Below are 18,797 nucleotides of genomic sequence, written 5' to 3'. Positions count from 1 at the left end.
GAGAGGGGGAGATGCAGGGAGAGAGAGGGGGAGAGAGAGACGGGGAGAGCGACGGGGAGAGAGGAGGTAGAGACAGGGCAAGAGACGGGGAGGGAGAGGAAGGTGCGAGGAAGGGGAGGAGGGGACAGAAAGGGGGTGAGAGCGAGGGGAGAGACAGGGGAGAGAGTTGGGGAAGAGAGTGGGGGAGAGGAGGGAGACAGAGGGAGAGAGAGAGGGCGAGTGTGACGGGGAGAGCGATGGGGAGAGCGACGGGGACGGGGAGAGACGGGGAGAGAGAGGGGGCGGAGAGGAAGGGGGCGAGGGAGGTAGAGAGAGGGGGACAGAAAGGGGGTGAGAGAGGGGAAGAGAGCGCAGGGAGAGAGGGGAGAGTAGAGGGACGGAGTGAGAGAGGAAGAGAGAAGGGAGAGATATAGGCGACAGAGTTGGTGAAGAGCGAGAGGGGGAGAGAGTTTGAGGGGTAAAGAAACAGGGTGAGCGGGGTAGAGAGAGATGGGATAGAGAGAGGAGGTGAGAGAGTGGAGTAGAGAGAGGGGAGAGGGAGGGGAGAGGGAGAGAGAGTGAGAGTGGGGGAGAGAGAGGGGAGAGTGGGGGGAGAGAGAGGAGAGAGAGGCGGACAGAGAGAGGGGAAGAGGGAGGGGGACAGAGACTGGAGGGAGAGAGAGGGGGGAGAGAGAGGGGGAGACAAAGAAGCGGAGACAGAGTGTGGGGAGAGAGTGAGGGAGAGAGTGGGGAGAGAGAGTGGGGAGAAACAGTGTGGGGAGAGAGTGGGGGTGAGAGTGGGGGAGGGAGAGAGGAGGAGAGGGAGGGTGGAGTGACGGGGAGGGGAGAGAGGTGTTAGAGGGGGGAGAGTGGGGGAGAGAGAGGGGAGAGTCGGGGGAGAGAAAAGGAGAGAGAGGGGAACAGAGGGAGGTGGCCAGACAATCGAGAGAGAGAGAGAGAGGGGGGAGATAGAGAGGGGAGAGAGAGGGTGAGCGGGGTAGAGAGAGACGGGATAGAGAGAGGAGGTGAGAGAGTGGGGTAGAGAGAGGGGAGAGGGAGGGGGAGAGGGAGAGTGGGGGAGAGTGGGGGAGAGAGAGGGAAGAGTGGGGGAGAGAGAGGAGAGAGAGGCGGGAAGAGGGAGGGGGACAGAGAGTGGAGGGAGACAGAGGGAGAGAGTCGAGAGAGAGAGTGGGGAGAGACAGCGCGGGGAGAGAGTGGGGGGAGAGAGTGGTGGAGAGAGTGGTGGAGGGAGAGGGTTAGGGAGGGAGGGAGTGAGTGAGAGAGAGGGGAGAGAGTTAGGTGACAGAGTGGGGGGAGAGAGTTAGTGAAAAGAGAGGGGAGAGAGAGAATGAGTGGTAGAGAGAGGGGGTGCGAGAGAGAGGTGCCGAGAGAGGGGCTGAGAGAGACCGTAGAAAGAAGGGGAGAGAGGAGGGGAGTGGGAGAGAGAGGGGGAAGAGAGAAAGGCGTTAGAGAGGGACAGAGAGGGGGAAGAGAGACAGAGAGAGAGAAGGGAGACAGGGAGGGGGGGAGGAGGGAGTGAGAGAGGGTGGGAGAGAGGGGGCAGAGAGCCGGGGGAAGAGAGTGGGGGAAGAGAGATGGGGAGAGTGTGGGGGTGAGTGAGGGGGGAGAGAGGGAGAGAGAGTGGGGAGGGAGAGGGCGGGAGAGAGGGGGCAGAGAGTGGGGGGAGAAAGTGGGGGAAGAGAGATGGGGAGAGTGTGGGGGTGTGTGAGGGGGGTGAGAGAGAGTGAGAGAGAGGGGAGAGAGTGGGTGGGAGAGAGGGGGGAGAGAGAAGGGGAGAGAGATGGGGAGAGGGGGGAGAGACGGGGACAGTGACGGGGAGAGACGGGGGGAGAAAGTGGGGGAAGAGAGATGGGGAGAGTGTGGGGGTGACTGAGGGGGGAGAGAGGGAGAGAGAGTGGGGAGGGAGTGGGTGGGAGAGAGGGAGAGAGAGGGAGGGGGAGAGAGGGGGAGAGGGCGGGAGAGAGGGGGCAGAGAGCGGGGGGAGAAAGTGGGGGAAGACAGATGGGGAGAGTGTGGGGGTGTGTGAGGGGGGTGAGAGAGAGAAGGAGAGAGAGAGGGAAGAGAGTGGGTGGGAGAGAGAGACGTGGAGAGTGAAGGGTAGAGAGAGGGGGAGAGGGGGAGAGACGGGGAGAGTGTCGGGGAGAGACGGGGAGAGAGATGGGGAGGGAGAGGAAGGGGCGAGGGAGGTGGAGAGAGGGGGATAGAAAGGGGGTGAGAGAGGGGGGACAGAGCGCGCGGAGAGAGGGTAGAGAGATGGGGAGAGAGATTCCGAAAGAGATGGGGAGAGTGAGAGGGAGAGAGAGGGGAGAAAGGACGCGTGAGAGGGGGCTTGAAAAGCGGGCAAGGGGGCGAGATGGGGTGAGAGAGAGGGGAGAAAGAGCCTGAGAGAGAGGGAGAGAGTGAGGGTGCGAGAGAGAGGAGTAGAGAGAGGGGGAGAGGGAGGGGATAGAGAGAGGGCGAGAGACGGGGAGAGAGACGGGGAGAGATTGTGTAGAGACGGGGAGAGGGAGAGGGGTCGAGAGAAGGGACAATAGAGAGGGCAAGAGTGGGTGGCGAGAGAGTGGGGCAAGACAGGGGGGTGAGAGAGGGGCGAGATAGGGGAATGTGAGAGGGGGGCGAGAGAGGGGAGAGGGGGAAGAGAGAGGTGGAGAGAGAGGGGGCTGAGAGAGAGAGTGTGGGGAGAAAGGGGGAAGAGTGAGCGGGAGAGTGAGAGGGAGAGAGAGGGCAGAGATAAAGGGGGAGAGAGGGTAAGAGTGAGACAGGGGAGAGAGGGGGCGAGAGAGCGGGGGTGAGAGAGCGGAGGTGAGAGAGAGCGGGTAATGAGAGAGAGGGGGAGAGGGGGAGAGAGAGGTGGAGAGAGAGAGGGAATGAGAGGGGAGAGACAGGGGGAGAGACAGGGGAGAGAGACGGGGGAGGGAGACGAAGGCGGCGAGGGAGGTGGAGGGGGGACAGAAAGGGGGTGAGAGAGTGGCAAGAGAGTGTGGGGAGAGAGGGGGGAGAGAGATGGGGAGAGTGATGGGGAAAGACATGGCGAGAGTGAGAGGGAGAGAAAGGGGAGAGGGGGGCACGAGAGGGAGTGAGAGAGGTGGGCGAGGGGGGATGAGAGGGGATGAGAGAGAGGGGAGAGAGAGAGAGGAGAGAGAGGGGGAGAGAGAGGGGGTAAGAGGGGGAGAGACATGGGACAGTGAGAGAGAGTGTGGAGAAAAAGTGGGGAAGGGATAGCAGGGAGAGAGAGGGGAGAAAGACAGGAGAGATAGGGGGCAGAGAGAGAGAGTGCGTGGAGAGAAAGGAGGAAGAGAGTGCGGGAGAGTGAGAGGGAGAGAGAGGGGGAGCGATAGTGTGGGAGAGACAGGGCGAGAGAGAGAAAGAGAGGGTGAGAGAGGGGAGAGAGGGTGGTGAGAGAGAGGGACTGAGGGAGTGGTGGTAAGAAAGCGGGGTGTTAGAGAGAGGGGGAAGAGAGTGGGGGAGAGAGTGGGGGGAAAGAGAGGGGGAGAGAGAGGGGGGAGAGAGATGGGGAGAGGGGGACAGAGACGGGTAGAGTGACGGGGAGAGGCGGGAGAGACAGAGGGAGAGAGGGGGAGAGAGAGGGGTCGAGAGAGGGAGCGAGAGTGTAGGGTGAGAGAGGGGGGGTGAGAGAGGGGAGAGAGGGGGGAGACAGAGGGGGCAGAGAGAGAGAGGGGAGAAAAAGGGAAGAGAGGGAGAGAGAGGGGGAGAGATGGAGGGGGAGAGAGAGAGGGAGAGAGATGGGAGGGAGCGTGATGAAAGAACGGGGGTGAGAGAACCGGGGGTGAGAGAGAGGGGGCAGACAGTGTGGGAGAGAGAGGGGGAGAGAGTGGGGGGAGAGAGATGCGGAGAGAGAGGGGGAAAGAGAGAGGGGAGAGGGCGAGGGAGAGACAGGGATAGAGGGGAGGAAGGGAGAGGAACGTGCGAGGGAGGGTGAGAGAGGGGAGACAGAAAGGGGATGAGAGTGGGGGGGGAGAGAGGGGAGAGAGATGGGGAGAGAGTGGGGGAGGGAGAGGAAGGTGCGAGGGAGGGGGAGAGAGGCCGACAGAGAGGGGGTGAGACCGGGGTGAGAGAGAGGAGACAGAGATGGGGGTGAGAGTGGGGGAAGAGAGTGAGGAAAGAGAGTGGGGGAGTGAGAGGCGGAGAGAGAGAGGGGAGAGGGAGGGGGAGAGAGAAGGGAAGAGAGACGGGGAGAGCGACGGGGAGAGGGGGGAGAGACGGGGAGAGAGAGTTGGAAGGAGAGGAAGGGGGCGAGGGAGGTGGAGAGAGGGGGAAGGAAAGAGGGTGAGAGTGTGGGAGAGAGAGGGGCGAGAGAGGGGAGAGTGAGAGGGTCAGGGAGGTAGGGAGTGAGAGACGGAGAGAGAGAGAGGCGAGAGATTTAGGTGACAGAGTTAGTGAAGAGCGGGGGAAGAGAGAGTTTGACGGGTAGAGAGAGAGGGTGAGCTGGGTAGAGAGAGATCTGATAGAGACAGGGGATGAGAGAGTGGGGTAGAGAGAGGGGAGAGGGAGGGGAGAGATGGGGAGAGGAGAGAGGGGTTAGAGGGGCGAGGGTGGGGGACAGAGAGGGGAGTGTCGGGGGGAGAGAGGGGGAGAGAGGGGGAGAGAGAGGGGGAGCGCGATGGGGAGGGGGAGAAACGGAGGGAGAGAGAGGGGGAGGGAGATGGGGGGAGCGAGGGAGCGGGTTAGAGAGGGGGCAGAAAGGGGGAGAGAGAGAGGGGAGAGAGATGGGGAGAGAGATGGGGAGAGTGAGAGGGAGAGGAAGAGAGAGGGGAGAGTGGGAGTGCAAAGGGAGGCGAGAGAGGTGGGCGAGAGGGGGGCAAGAGGGGGTGAGAAAGGGGGAGAGAGAGAAGGGCGAGGGGGGAGAGAGAGAAAATGCGAGAGAGAGGGGTAGGGAGAGCGGGGAGAGAGAGAAGAGTAGAGAGGGTGGCGAGTGAGGGGGGCGAGACGGGGATGAGAAAGCGGGCGAGAGAGGGGGAGAGAGAGGGGGAGAGAGAGGGGGGAGAGGGGGCAGAAAGAGAGAGAGTGTGGCGAGAAAGGGGGAAGATAGAGCGGGAGAGAGCACGGGGAGAGAGGCGGAGAGATAGAGGGAGAGAGAGAGAGAGTGTGGTGGGGGGGAGAGGGGGGGAGGGAGATAGAGAGAGGGGGAGAATGAGACCGGACGAGAGGGTGGGGGTGAGAGTGTGGGGGCTAGATTGGTGGGTGAGAGAGGGTGGCGCGACAGAGTGGGGGAGAGAGAAGGGGCGAGAGAGAGAGGGGGAGAGAGAGGGGGAGAGATGGGGGACAGAGTGGGGGAGAGTTGGAGGAGAGAATGGGGGACTGAGTGGAGGGAGAGAGTGTGGGGAGAGAGTGTGGGAGAAGGGGCAGAGAGTGAGGGAGAGAGTGGGGAATAGAGTGGGGCAGAGTGAGAGCGTGAGAGAAGGAGGGAGTGAGAGAGGGAGAGAGAGAGGAGAAGGTTCGGTGGCAGAGTGGGGAGAGAGTTAGTGAAGAGAGAGGGGGAGAGAGTGAGGGGGTATAGAGAGAGGGGGTAGAGAGAGAGGGTGAAGTGCGGGGAGAGCGAGTGAGAGGGGATGAGAAGGGGAGGGAGAGTGAGGTGACAGAGTGAGGGGAGAGAGGGAAGGGCAGAGAGAGAGGGGCTCGAGAGACGGGTGTGAGAGAGGGAGAGAGGGAGGGGAGAGAAGGGAGGTGAGAGAACGAGGGGAAGTGAGGGGGAGAGAGAGAGAGAGGGGAAAGAGAGGGAGAGAAAGGGAGTGGGGAGGGAGAGGGGGTGAGAGAGAGAGGGGGAGAGAGAGAGACGGGAGACAGAGGGGAGAGAGAGAGAGAGGGGACAGAGAGGGGGGAGAGAAAGAGGGGGAGAGAGAGAGGGTGGAGAGCGAGAGGGGGAGAGAGTGGGGTGAGAGATTGGGGCGAGAGAGGGGGAAAGAGAGAGGGGGAGAGGGAGGGGAAAGAGTGAGGGGGAGAGAGAGGGTGAGAGAGAGGAGGGAGAGGGGCGAGAGGGGAGAGAGGGGGAAGAGGTGGCGAGAGAGGGATGAGAGAGGTTGGAGAGAGGGGAAAGTCAGAGAGCGTGGGAGAGAGTGGGGAGGGAGGGGGGAGATGAGAGAGGGGGGACAAAGAATGGGAGAGAGAAGATGGAGAGGGAAGATATAGAGGGGAGAGACAGAGAGAGAGAAAGGGTTGAGAGACAGGGGTAGAGAAGTGGAGTAGTGAAAAGGATAAAAAGAGAGGGGGAGAGAAGTGGGGTGAGAGAGAGGGCGAGAGAGGGGGACAGAGGGAGTGGGAGAGAGAGAAGGGGGAGAGAGGGAGGGTGGAGAGAGTGGGGGAGAGCGAGTAAGGGACTGTGAGTGGGTAGAGAGAGAGAGACAGAGGGAGAGAGAAAGGGGGAGAGAGAGAGGAGGCGGGGGAGTGAGGTGAGAGAAAGGTGAGAGAGGGGAGAGAGAGGGGGAGAGAGAGGGGACGAGGGAGGGGGGGCGAGAGCGGGGAGAGAGAGGTGGGAGAGAGAGAAGCGGGGGGAGAGACAATGGTGGGGGAGAGAGAGATGTAGGCGAGAGAGAGAGGTGGGGGAGAGAGAGAGGTGAGTGAGAGAGAGGTGTGGGTGAGAGAGGTCAGGGAAAGAGAGAGAGGGGAAGAGAGAGGAGGAAAGAGATAGAGGGAAGAGAGGGAAGGGCAGAGAGAAGGAGGGCGAAAGAGGGGAGTAGGCCAACGGAGAGGGGTCAAGAGAGAGGGCGGAGAGAGGAGGGGAGAGAGGGGGGGAGAGAGGGGAGAGAGGAGGGGGAGAGAGGGATGGAGAGAGAGGGGGAGAAGGGGAGAGAGAGATGGGGAGACAGAGAGGGGGAGAGAGAGCGGGGAGAGAGAGAGGAGAGAGAGAGGAGGCAAGGTAGAGGGAGAGAGAGAGGTGAGTGAAACGGGCAGAGAGAGAGGGAGAAAAAGAGGGGAAGGGAGAGGGGAGAGCGAGCGAGAAGCGAGGGGCGAGAGAGGGTGACGAGCGAGAGGGGAGACAGAGAGGCTGTGACAGAGAGAGGGTAGGGAGAGGGGGAGAAAGAGATGACAGAGAGGGGGAGGGAGAGGGGGGTGAGATAGAGTGGGGGAGTGAGTGGGGGGATTGAGTGGGGGGATTGAGTGGGGGGAGAGAGGGTGTAGAGAGGGTGGGGAGAGGGGGAGAGAGGGGGTAAAGCGTGGGGGAGAAAGAGAGGGAGGGAGTGAGAGGGGGAGGGGGAGGGGGAGTGAAGTGACAGAGTGAGGGGGTCAAAAGAGGGGGCGAGAGAGGGGGAGACAGGAAGGGGAGAGAGGGAGGGGAGAGAGGGAGGGGGAGAGACAAGGAGTGGGGAGAGAGTGGGGGAGAGAGAGGGGGGAGAGAGAGGGGGAGAAAGAGAAAGGTGAGAGTGAGGCAAGAGAGGAGGCAAGAGATGGGAAAAGAGAGAGGGAGAGAGAGAGGGCGAGAGCGAGGGGGAGCAAGAGACAGAGCGTGGGGAGAGAGGGGTGGCAGAAAGGGGGGGAGACAGAGGGGGAAGACTGCAGCGGAGGAAAAGAGTGGGGAAGAGAGGGGGGAGATGGAGATAGAAGAGACGGAGAGAGGTGAGAGGGAAGATGGAGAGGGGAGAGAGAGTGGAGAGAGAGATGGGGGGTAGAGAGACAGGGGTAGAGAGAGGGGAGTATTGAGAAGGATAAAGAGAGAGGGTGGAGAGAGAAGGGGGCGAGAGAGGGGGGCGAGAGAGGGTGACAGGGGGAGTGGGAGAGAGTGAGGGAGAGAGTGAGGGGGAAAGAGGGATTGGGAGAGAGAGGGGAGAGAGAGGGGAGAGAGAGGTGGTGAGAGAGAGAAGTGAGGGAGATAGAAAGGTAAGTGAGAGAGAGGTGGGGGAGAGAGAGGTGGGGGAGAGAGAGGTGGGGGAGAGAGAGGTGGGGGAAGAAAGAGGGGGGAAGAAAGAGCGAGGGAAGAGAGAGTGGCAGAGAGAGATGGAAAGATAAGGGGAGAGATAAGGGGGAGAGATTGGGGGAGAGCTTGGGGGAGAGATTGGGGGAGATATTGGGGGAGAGATTGGGGGAGAGATTGGGGGAGAGATTGGGGGAGAGATAGGGGAGAAGTACCGGGAGAGATAGGGGAGAGAGAAGGGGAGAGAAAAGGGGAAAGGGAAGGGGAAAGATAGGGGAGAGAGAGGGGTTAGAGAGAGATGGATTAGAGAGAGAGAACGGGACAGAAAGGGTCGAGTGCAGGGGTCGAGAGAGGGGGTCGAGAGAGGGGGTCGAGAGAGGGGGTCGAGAGGGGGTAGTCGAGTGAGGGCTTTCGAAGGGAGCGGTTGTGAGAGGTGTGTCGGGAGAGGGGGACAGTGAGGGGGTCGAGAGAAGAGGGCTGAGAGAGGGGGTTCGAGAGAGTGGGTCGATAGGGGGAGAGTGAGGGGAGGGGGAGAGAGAGGGGTGAGAGCGTGGGGGAGAGTGAGTGGGGAGAGAGAGTGGGGGGGAGAAAGGGGGCAGAGAGTGGGTGGAGATGGGGAGAAAATGAGAGAGAGTGGAGAGAGAGAGAGTGAAGGGTGACAGATGGGGAGAGCGAGGTGCGAGCAAGAGAGACGGGCGAGAGAGTGGGTGAGCGAGAGACAGACAGAGAGAGGTGCAAGTGTGAGTGAGTGAGTGAGGGGATGGAAATGAGAGAGAGTCTGAGAGATCGAGAGAGAGTGTGCGATAAGGGGACAAGAGAGAGAAAGAGAGAGAGAGAAAGATAGAAAGAGGGGGAGAGCGAGATACGGAAAGATACAAGGTAAGCCAGAGAGAGAGGGACATGAGTGAGAGGCACGCGAGGGGGGGAGAGAGAGAGTCAGGTGAGAGAGAGGGCTGAGGTGGAGAGTGAGTGAGTGGGTGAGAGAGAGAGTGTGTGAGGGGAAGAGAGATAGAAAGAGAAGGTGAGGGGGGGGCTGAGAGAGAGAATGAGAGTGAGAGGGTGAGAGATAGATAGTGAGGGAGTGAGAGAGGGGATCGAGAAAAAGAGACAGAGAGTCTGAGAGAGAGAGAGAGATGTCTCAGGGAGGACCAGTACAGCAGAGGTTAGAACAGGACCCTTACAAGATGGTGAGAATGAAGCCTAGAATGTAGGTGTTCCTTACCCAGCCCTATGTCCATGTCCTGTCTTCTGGGTCTGAATACAGAAGACCAGTAAGCCCCTCTGTGCTGTTTACTCTGAGTTTACCGGCTGCCGGACTTACTGAAGGCTCCAGATCTCCCTCTCCATCTCTCTCTGGCTGACCAAGCGTCTTTGATGTGGTTATGGACGAAACAGGAATTAGGAATTCGGCTGAGACAGGAACATCCTGATTACCTGCAGGTGACAGATAAATAGACAGAATGGGAAATTAGACTGATGCAGTGAGGTTTACACATTGAGGATCTGGAAAATCCCAGTCTCCATCCCTAGCCTGTGCTGCTGTGTCTCTCTGGAATGGGGAATTCCATTGGCTCAGGATCTGGAGCAGCTGCAAGAATGAGAGACGCTGAGAGAGGCAGCAATTAGACCCACACAGTGAGGGATACCACATGGAGAGAGACTGAGTGATATCACCAGAGTGCAGGAAGGTATCAGGATCACACAATGGTCATGATGAAAGGGTTGTGATTCATGGTGCACGGGGATCAGTACTCAGTGACAGGTGAGCTACGAGTGGGACAGGTGATGGCCTCGTGCTATTCTCACCCGACTGTTCATCCAGATGTTAATGCCGGTGTCCAGTATAACCATCTAACTGCTTAATATCCTTTTAGGAAGGAAATCTATTATAGACAGTGGGTCTGGCCTACACATGATCCAGACCCAGAGCGATGGGGTTGACTCTAAACAGCTCTCTGTAATGATCCAGCAAGGCACTCAGCTCAAGGGCAGCTCGGGGTGGGCATGCGATGCAGGCCAGCCAATGACAGCAACATCCCATGAGTGAATTAGACACAACCCTGCTGGGAACAGTGTCCTGGCCAACCGTGTCGGTAAGCTTATGGGCAGGACTTTAAACTGACAGAGAGGATGCAGGGCCAGGGTTCAGGTGAAAGGAGCTTTCCAAATCCAAACAGAAATGGCAATGTAGCTGAAGACAAGCAGAAAGGAACAGGAAGAGACAGAGTTTAACTGAAACTGTACATCAGTGAATTGGACTGTGACAAGAAATTGTGGAAAGAGTCAGTCGTAATGTTCTTTTTTGGAATGGACAAAGTCTGCAATAAGGTGGATGGACTGTGGCACAGAGATAAATGAGGTTTGGTGGTGACAGGGTGAACAAAAGGTGGAACATGAATATTCTATTGTCCACCTCCTTGAGGGGTGACAGGGAGTGCAGGATGGGTAACCCTGACAGTAATGGATAAAAGGCATGACAGAGAAAGCATTTGGCCTCAGATGATGCAGCTGAATCAGCTTGAATGCAGATTCTGGGTAACACGTGTCAAAAACACAAGCAGGAGAACAGTTTAGAGGCTGCCTAACAGCATTTTATTGCTCAGCCCTGTTACAAATTCGAATGAATTCCTGTGTAATACAAAGGCACTGTGATAATTCTGGGAGACTTCAGTCTTTGTATAATCTGGGACAGTCACATCGGCAAAAGTGATGGTCTCGAACCCCTCTTTGGATGTTTCTATCAGTGTTTCTTTGAATAACACATTGTGCAAACGGCCAGGGAGGTGACTATCTCAGATCGACCGTTGGGTGATGACGCTGAGGGAAGCAGTAATGTCCCACTGAGATATCCTCTGGGAAATTGTAGTGTAGTGGAATTCAACGAGATGATGGATTGTTAAAGTGACCATAAAACACACTCAACAATCATAACCAAAGCCTTTGACATGTGTTTGAGAGGGGAACTGATCAAGGTAAACAGGGGAAACAGTGAAGTGTATGGCTGGAAATGGACAGTGGAAAACATTCACAGTCATAGAGATGTACAGCACAGAAACAGGGCCTTCGGTCCAACTCATCCACGTCACCCACATATCCGAACATAATCTCATCACATTTGCCAGCACTTGGCCCAAATCCCTCTCAACCCTTCCTGTTCGTATCCCCATCCAAATGCCTTTTAAATGCAGTAATTGTACCAGTCTCCACCACTTCATCTGGCAGTTAATTCCATACCCGCAACACCCTCCACATCAAAACGTTGTCCCTTACGTTCCTTTTATATCTTTCCCGTCTCACCGCCAACCTGGGCCCTCCAGTTCTGGACTACCCCATCCCAGGGAAAAGAACATGTCTGTTATACCTATCGATTCGTCTCATGGTTTTATAAACCTCCATATGGGTGCCCCTCAGCCTCAGACATTCTCGGGAAAACAGGCCCAGCCCATTTCACCTCTCCCTGTAGCTCACATCCTCCAACCCTATCAGCATCTTTGTAAATCTTTTCTGAACCCTTTCAATTTATACAACATCCTTCCGATGGATGAGGAGGAGACAAGAATTGCACACAATATTCCAAAAGTGACTTATCCAATATCCTGTATAGCCACAACATGACCTCCCAACTCCTCTACTCAATGCACTGATTATTAAACACAAGCATAACAAACACCTTCTTCACTATCCTATCGACCCACAATTCTCCTTTCAAGGAACAATGAACCTGCACTCCAAGGTCTCTTTGTTCAGAAACACTCCATGGGACCTTAACATTAAGTGTTAAACTCCTGCGAAGACTTTTGCTTTTCCAAAATGCAGCACCTCCCATTTATCTAAATTAAACTCCATCTGGCACCCTCAGCCCATTGGCCCATCAGTTCACCATCCCGTTGTAATATGAAGTAACATTCTTCACTGTCCACTACCCCTCCAATTTTGGTGTCATCTGCAAACTTACTAACTATACCTGCTATGTTCACATTCAGATCATTTATATAATTGATGGAAAGTAATGGACACAGCACCGATCCTTGCGGCACTCCACTGGTCACAGGTCTCCAGGCTGAAAAAAACACCCTCCAAAACCACCCTCTGTCTTCTACCTTCGTGCCAGTTCTGTATCCAAATGGCTGGTTTTCCCTGTATTCCATGAGATCTATCCTTGCTCTCCAATCTCCCATGTGGAAACATTTCAAACACCTTCCTGAAGTCCATATCACTCACATCCACCGCGATGCCCTCATCAATCCTTTTGTTACTACTTCAAAAAACTCAATATCTTGAGCCATGATTTCCCACGTACAAAGCAATGCTGACTATCCCCAATTAGACATTGCCTTTGTAAACACATGTAATTCCTGTCCCTCATGTATCCGTCTTTCCACGTGCCCACGACTGACGTCAGGCGAACCTGGCTGTAGTTCCCTGGCTTGTCCTTACCACCCTTCTTAAACAGTGGCACCATGTTAGCCCAACCTCCAGTCTTCTGGCATCTCACCTGTGACTATCGATGATACAAATATTTCAGCAAGAGGCCCAGCAATCACTTCTCTAGCTTCCCACAGAGATCGAGAGTATACCTGATCAGGTCCTGGGGATTTATCCACCTTTAACCATTTCAAGATATCCAGCACCTCCTCCTCTGTAATGTGGACATTTTACAAGATGACACCATCTATTTCCCAATGCTATTTCCCAAACCACCATTCTATTCTGTATCTTCCATGTCCTTCTCGACAGGAAATACTTGTTCAGTTTCTCCCCCATCTCCTGCAGCTCCATGTGCAGGCTGTCTTATTCTTTTAGGGGTCCAATTCGCTCCCCATTGACCCTTTGGCCGTTATGCATTTGTAAAATTCCTTTGGATTCTCCTTAACCCTATTTGTCAAAGCAAACTCATGTCCCCTTTTTGCCCTCCTGATTTCCCTCGATCACTACCCAACACTGCAATCACCCCTCCCTGACTGATCCCTAACCAACACTGCAATCACCCCCTCCCTTACTGATCCCTCCCCAACACTGCAATTTCCCCGTCCCTGACTGATCCCTACCCAACACTGCAATCCCAACTCCCTGACTGATCCCTACCCAACACTGCAATCACCCCTCCCTGACTGATCCCTACCCAACACTGCAATCACCCCCTCCCTTACTGATTCCTCCCCAACACTGCAATCTCCCCCTCCCTGACTGATCCCTACCCAATACTGAAATCTCCACCTCCCTGACTGATCCCTACCCAACACTGCAATCTCCCCCTCCCTGACAGATAACTACCCAACACTGCAAGCACCCTCTCCCTGACTGATTCCTACCCAACAATGCAATCTACCCCTCCCTAACTGCTCCCTAACCAACACTGTTGAATCCACTCTGTTAGTGTATCCCAACCAGGGAAGAGAAGATGAATCCCACTCTGTCAATGTAACACACCAAGGGAAGAGCACACTGACCGCACACTGTCAACGTAAAACACCCAGGGAAGAGCAGACTGACCTCACTCTGTCAATGTATCACACCCAGGAAAGAGCAGACTGACCCCACTCTGTCAATGTAACACACCAAGGGAAGAGCAGACTGACCCAAATCTGTCAATGTAACCCACCCAGGGAACAGCAGACTGAACCCACTCTGTCAATGTAACACTCCCAGGGAACAGCAGACTGATGCCACTATGTCAATGTAACACACCCAGGGAAGAGCAGACTGACCCCACTCTGTCAATGAAACACACCAAGGGAAGGGCAGACTAACGCCACTCTGTCAATGTAACCCATCCAGGGAAGAGCAGACTAACCCCACTCTGTCAATGTATCACACCCAGGGAAGAGCAGACTAACCCCACTCTGTCAAGGTATCACACCCAGGGAAGAGCAGACGGACCACAATCTCTCAATGTAAACCATCCAGAGAAGAGTAGATTGACTCCACTCTGTCAATGTAACACACCCAGGGAAGAGCTGACTGACCCCACTCTGTCAATGTAACATACCCAGGGACGAGCAGACAGACCCCACTCCGTCAATGTCACACACCAAGGGAAGAGCAGACTGATTTCATTCTGTCAATGTAACACACCCAGGGAAGGGCAGACTGACCACACTTTCTCAATGTAACACACCCAGGGAAAAGCAGACTGACACCACTCTGTCAATGTAACTCACGCAGGGAAGAGTAGACTGAGCCCACTCTGTGAATGAAACACACCCGGGAAAGAGCAGACTGACCCCACTCTGTCAAAGTAACACACCCAGGCAAGAGCAGGCTGATCTCACTCTGTAAGTGTAACACACCCAGGGAAGTGCAGACTGAACTAACTCTGTCAATGTAACACACCCAGGGTAGAGTAGACTAACCCCACTCTGTCAATGTAACACACCCAGGGAAGAGCAGACTGACCTCACTCTGTCAATGTATCACACCCAAGAAAGAGCAGACTGACCCCACTCTGTGAATGTAACACACCAAGGGAAGAGCAGACTGACCCAAATCTGTCAATGTAACCGACCCAGGGAAGAGCAGACTGAACCCACTCTGTCAATGTAACACACCCAGAAAAGAGCAGACTGATGCCACTATGTCAATGTAACACACCAAGGGAAGAGCAGACTGACCCCACTCTGTCAATGAAACACACCAAGGGAAGAGCAGACTGACGCCACTCTGTCAATGTAACCCATCCAGGGAAGAGCAGACTAACCCCACTCTGTCAATGTATCACACCCAGGGAAGAGCAGACTAACCCCACTCTGTCAAGGTATCACACCCAGGGAAGAGCAGACGGACCACAATCTCTCAATGTAAACCATCCAGAGAAGAGTAGACTGACTACACTCTGTCAATGTAACACACCCAGGGAAGAGCAGACTGGCCCAACTCTGTCAATGTAACACACCCAGGGAAGAGCAGACTGACCCCACTCTGTCAATGTAACATACCCAGGGACGAGCAGACAGACCCCACTCCGTCAATGTCACACACCAAGGGAAGAGCAGACTGATTTCATTCTGTCAATGTTACACACCCAGTGAAGAGCAGACAGACCCCACTCTGTCAATGTAACACACACAGGGAAGAGCAGACTGACTCCACTCTGTCAATGGAACACACCCAGGGAAGGGCAGACTGACCCCACTTTCTCAATGTAACACACCCAGGGAAGAGCAGACTGACACCACTCTGCCAATGTAACTCACGCAGGGAAGAGCAGACTGACCCCACTCTGTCAAAGTAACACACCCAGGGAAGAGTAGAATGACCCCACTCTATCAATGTGGGAGGCCCAGGGAAGAGCAGACTGACCCCACTCTGTCAAAGTAACACACCCAGGGAAGAGCAGGCTGATCTCACTCTGTCAATGTACCACACCCAGGGAAGAGCAGATTGACCCCACTCTTTCAAAATAAAACACCCAAGCGAGAGCTGACTGACCCCCCCTGTAAATGGAACCCACCCAGGGAAGAGCAGATTGACCCCACTCTGTCAATGTCACATACCCAGCGAAATGCAGACAGGCCTCTCTCTGTCAATGAAACAGACCCAGGGAAGAGCAAGAATGACCGCTATCTGTCATTGTAACACACCTAGGGAAGTGCAGACTGATGTCACTCTGTCAATGTAACACACCCAGGGATGTGCAGACTGACCCCTCTCTGTCAATGTAACCCACCCAGGGAAGAGCAGATTGACCCCACTCTGTCAATGTAACATACCCAGCGAAGAGCAGACTGACCCCACTCTGTCAATGTAACACACCGAGGGAAGAGCAGACTGACCCCACTCTGTTAATGCAACACAGCCAGGGAAGAGCAGACTGACCCCACTCAGTCAATGTAACAAACCCAGGGAAGAGCAGACTGACCGCACACTTTCAATGTCACATATCCAAGAAACAGCAGAAAGAACCCACTCTGTCAACGTAACACACCCGGGGAAGAGTAGACTGACCCCACTAAGTCAATGTAACACACCCAGGGAAGAGCACACTGACCCCACTCTGTCAATGTAACACACCCAGCGAAGAGCTGACGGACCCCACTCTGTCAATGTACAACACCCAGGGAAGTGCAGACTAACCCCACTCTGTCAATGTAACACACACAGGGAAGAGCAGACTGACCCCACTCTGTCAATTTAACACACCTAGGGAAGAGTAGACTGAAGCCACTCTCTCAATGTAACAAACCCAGGAACGAGCAGATTGCCCCCACTCTGTCAGTGTAACACACCCAGGGAAGAGCAGACTGATTCCATTCTGTCAATGTGACACATCCAGGGAAGAGGAGACTGATCCCACTCTCTCAATGTAACACACACAGGGAAGAGAAGACTGACCCCACTCTGTCAATGTAACACACCCAGTGAAGAGCAGACTGACCCCACTCTGTCAATGTAACCCACCAAGGAAGAGCATACTGACCCCACTCTGTCAAAGTAACACTCCCAGGGTGGAGCAGCCTGACCTCACTAGTTAGTGTAACACACCCAGGGAAGAGCAGACTGAACCCACACTGTCAATGTAACCCAACCAGCGAAGAGCAGACTGACCCCACTCTGTCAATGTGTAACACCCAGGGAAGAGCAGACTGACCCCACTCTGTCAATGTAACACACCCAGGAAAGAGCAGATTGACCCCACTCTGTCAATGTAACACACCCAGGGAAGAGCAGCCTGACCTAACTCTGTTAGTGTAACACACCCAGGGAAGAGCAGACTGACACCACTCTGTCAATGTAACCCACCCAGCCAGGAACAGACGGATCTCACTCAGTCAATCTAACACACCGAGTGAAGAGCAGACTGACCCCACTCTGTCAATGTCACACACCCAGGGAAGAGCAGACTGAGCCCTCTCTGTCAATGTATCACATTCAGGGAAGAGCAGACTGACCCCACTCTGTCAATGTAACAAACCCAGGAAAGAGCAGAATGACCCCACTCTGTCAATGTAACACACCCAGGGAAGAGCAGACTGACCCCACTCTGTCAATGTAACAAACCCAGGGAAGAGCAGCCTGACCTCACTCTGTCAATGTAACCCACCCAGCCAGGAGCAGACAGATCCCACTCAGTCAATCTAACACAGCCAGTGAAGAGCAGACTGATCCGACTCTGTCAATGTAACACACCCAGGGAAGATCAGAGTGACCCAAGTCTGTCAATGTAACACACAAAGGGAAGAGGAGACTGACCCCTCTCTGTCAATGTATCACATTCAGGGAAGAGCAGATTGACCAAAGTCTGTCAATGTAACACACCCAGAGAAGTGCAGACGGACCCCTCTCTGTCAATGAAACACACCCAGGGAAGAGCAGACTGACCCCTCTCTGTCAATGTAACACACCCAGGCATGAGCAGACTGCCACCTCTCTGTAAATGTAACCCACCCAGGGAAGAGCAGACTGACCCCACTCTGTCAATGTAACACACCCAGGGAAGAGCAGACTGACCCCACACTGTCAATGTAACCCAACCAGGTAAAAGCAGACTGACCCCACTCTGTCAAAGTAACACACCCAGGGAAGAGTAGAATGACCCCACTCTATCAATGTGGGACTCCCAGGGAAGAGCAGACTGACCCCTCTCTGTCAATGTAACACAGCCAGGGAAGAGCAGACTGACCACACTCTGTCAATGTACCACACCCAGGGAAGAGCAGATTGACCCCACTCTTTCAAAATAAAACACCCAAGCGAGAGCTGTCTGACCCCCCCTGTAAATGGAACCCACCCAGGGAAGAGCAGATTGACCCCACTCTGCCAATGTCACACACCCAGCGAAGTGCAGACGGGCATCTCTCTGTCAATGAAACAGACCCAGGGAAGAGCAAGAATGACCGCTATCTGTCATTGTAACACACCCAGGGAAGTGCAGACTGATGTCACTCTGTCAATGTAACACACCCAGGGATGTGCAGACTGACCCCTCTCTGTCAGTGTAACCCACCCAGGGAAGAGCAGATTGACCCCACTCTGTCAATACAAAACACCTTGGGGGAGAGCTGACTGACCCCACCCTGTAAATGGAACCACACCTGGGAATAGCAGACTGACCCCACTCTGTCAATGTAACACACTCAGCGAAGAGCAGACTGACCCCACTCTGTCAATGTAACACACCGAGGGAAGAGCAGACTGACCCCACTCTGTTAATGCAACACAGCCAGGGAAGAGCAGACTGACCCCACTCAGTCAATGTAACAAACCCAGGGAAGAGCAGACTAACCGCACACTTTCAATGTCACATATCCAATAAACAGCAGAAAGAACCCACTCTGTCAACGTAACACACCCGGGGAAGAGTAGACTGACCCCACTAAGTCAATGTAACACACCCAGGGAAGATCAGATTGACCCCACTCTGTCATTGTAACAAACCCAGGGGAGAGCTGACAGACCTCACCCTGTAAATGGAACCCACCAGGGAAGAGCAGACTAACCCCACTCTGTCAATGTAACACACCCAGCGAAGGGCAGACTGACCCCACTCTGTCAATGTAACCCACGCAGGGAAGAGTAGACTGACCCCACTCTGTAAATGTAACACACCCAGGGAATAGCAGACTGACCCCACTCTGTCAATGTAACCCACCCAGGGAAGAGTAGACTGACCCCACTCTGTAAATGTAACAAACCCAGTGAAGAGCAGACAGACCCCACTCTGTCAATGTAACACACCCAGGGAAGAGCAGACTGACCCCACACTGTCAATGTAACCCAACCAGCGAAGAGCAGACTGACCCCACTCTGTCAATGTGTGACACCCAGGGAAGAGCAGACTGACCCCACTCTGTCAATGTAACAAACACAGGGAAGGGCAGACTGACCCCACTCTGTGAATGTAACACACCCAGGGAAGAGCAGACTGAACCCACACTGTCAATGTAACCCAACCAGCGAAGAGCAGACTGACCCCACTCTGTCAATGTGTGAC

This window comes from Chiloscyllium punctatum, chromosome 47 (assembly GCF_047496795.1).
Source record: "Chiloscyllium punctatum isolate Juve2018m chromosome 47, sChiPun1.3, whole genome shotgun sequence".
NCBI classification, from domain to species: domain Eukaryota; kingdom Metazoa; phylum Chordata; class Chondrichthyes; order Orectolobiformes; family Hemiscylliidae; genus Chiloscyllium; species Chiloscyllium punctatum.
Note: the sequence above shows the minus strand (reverse complement) of the source record.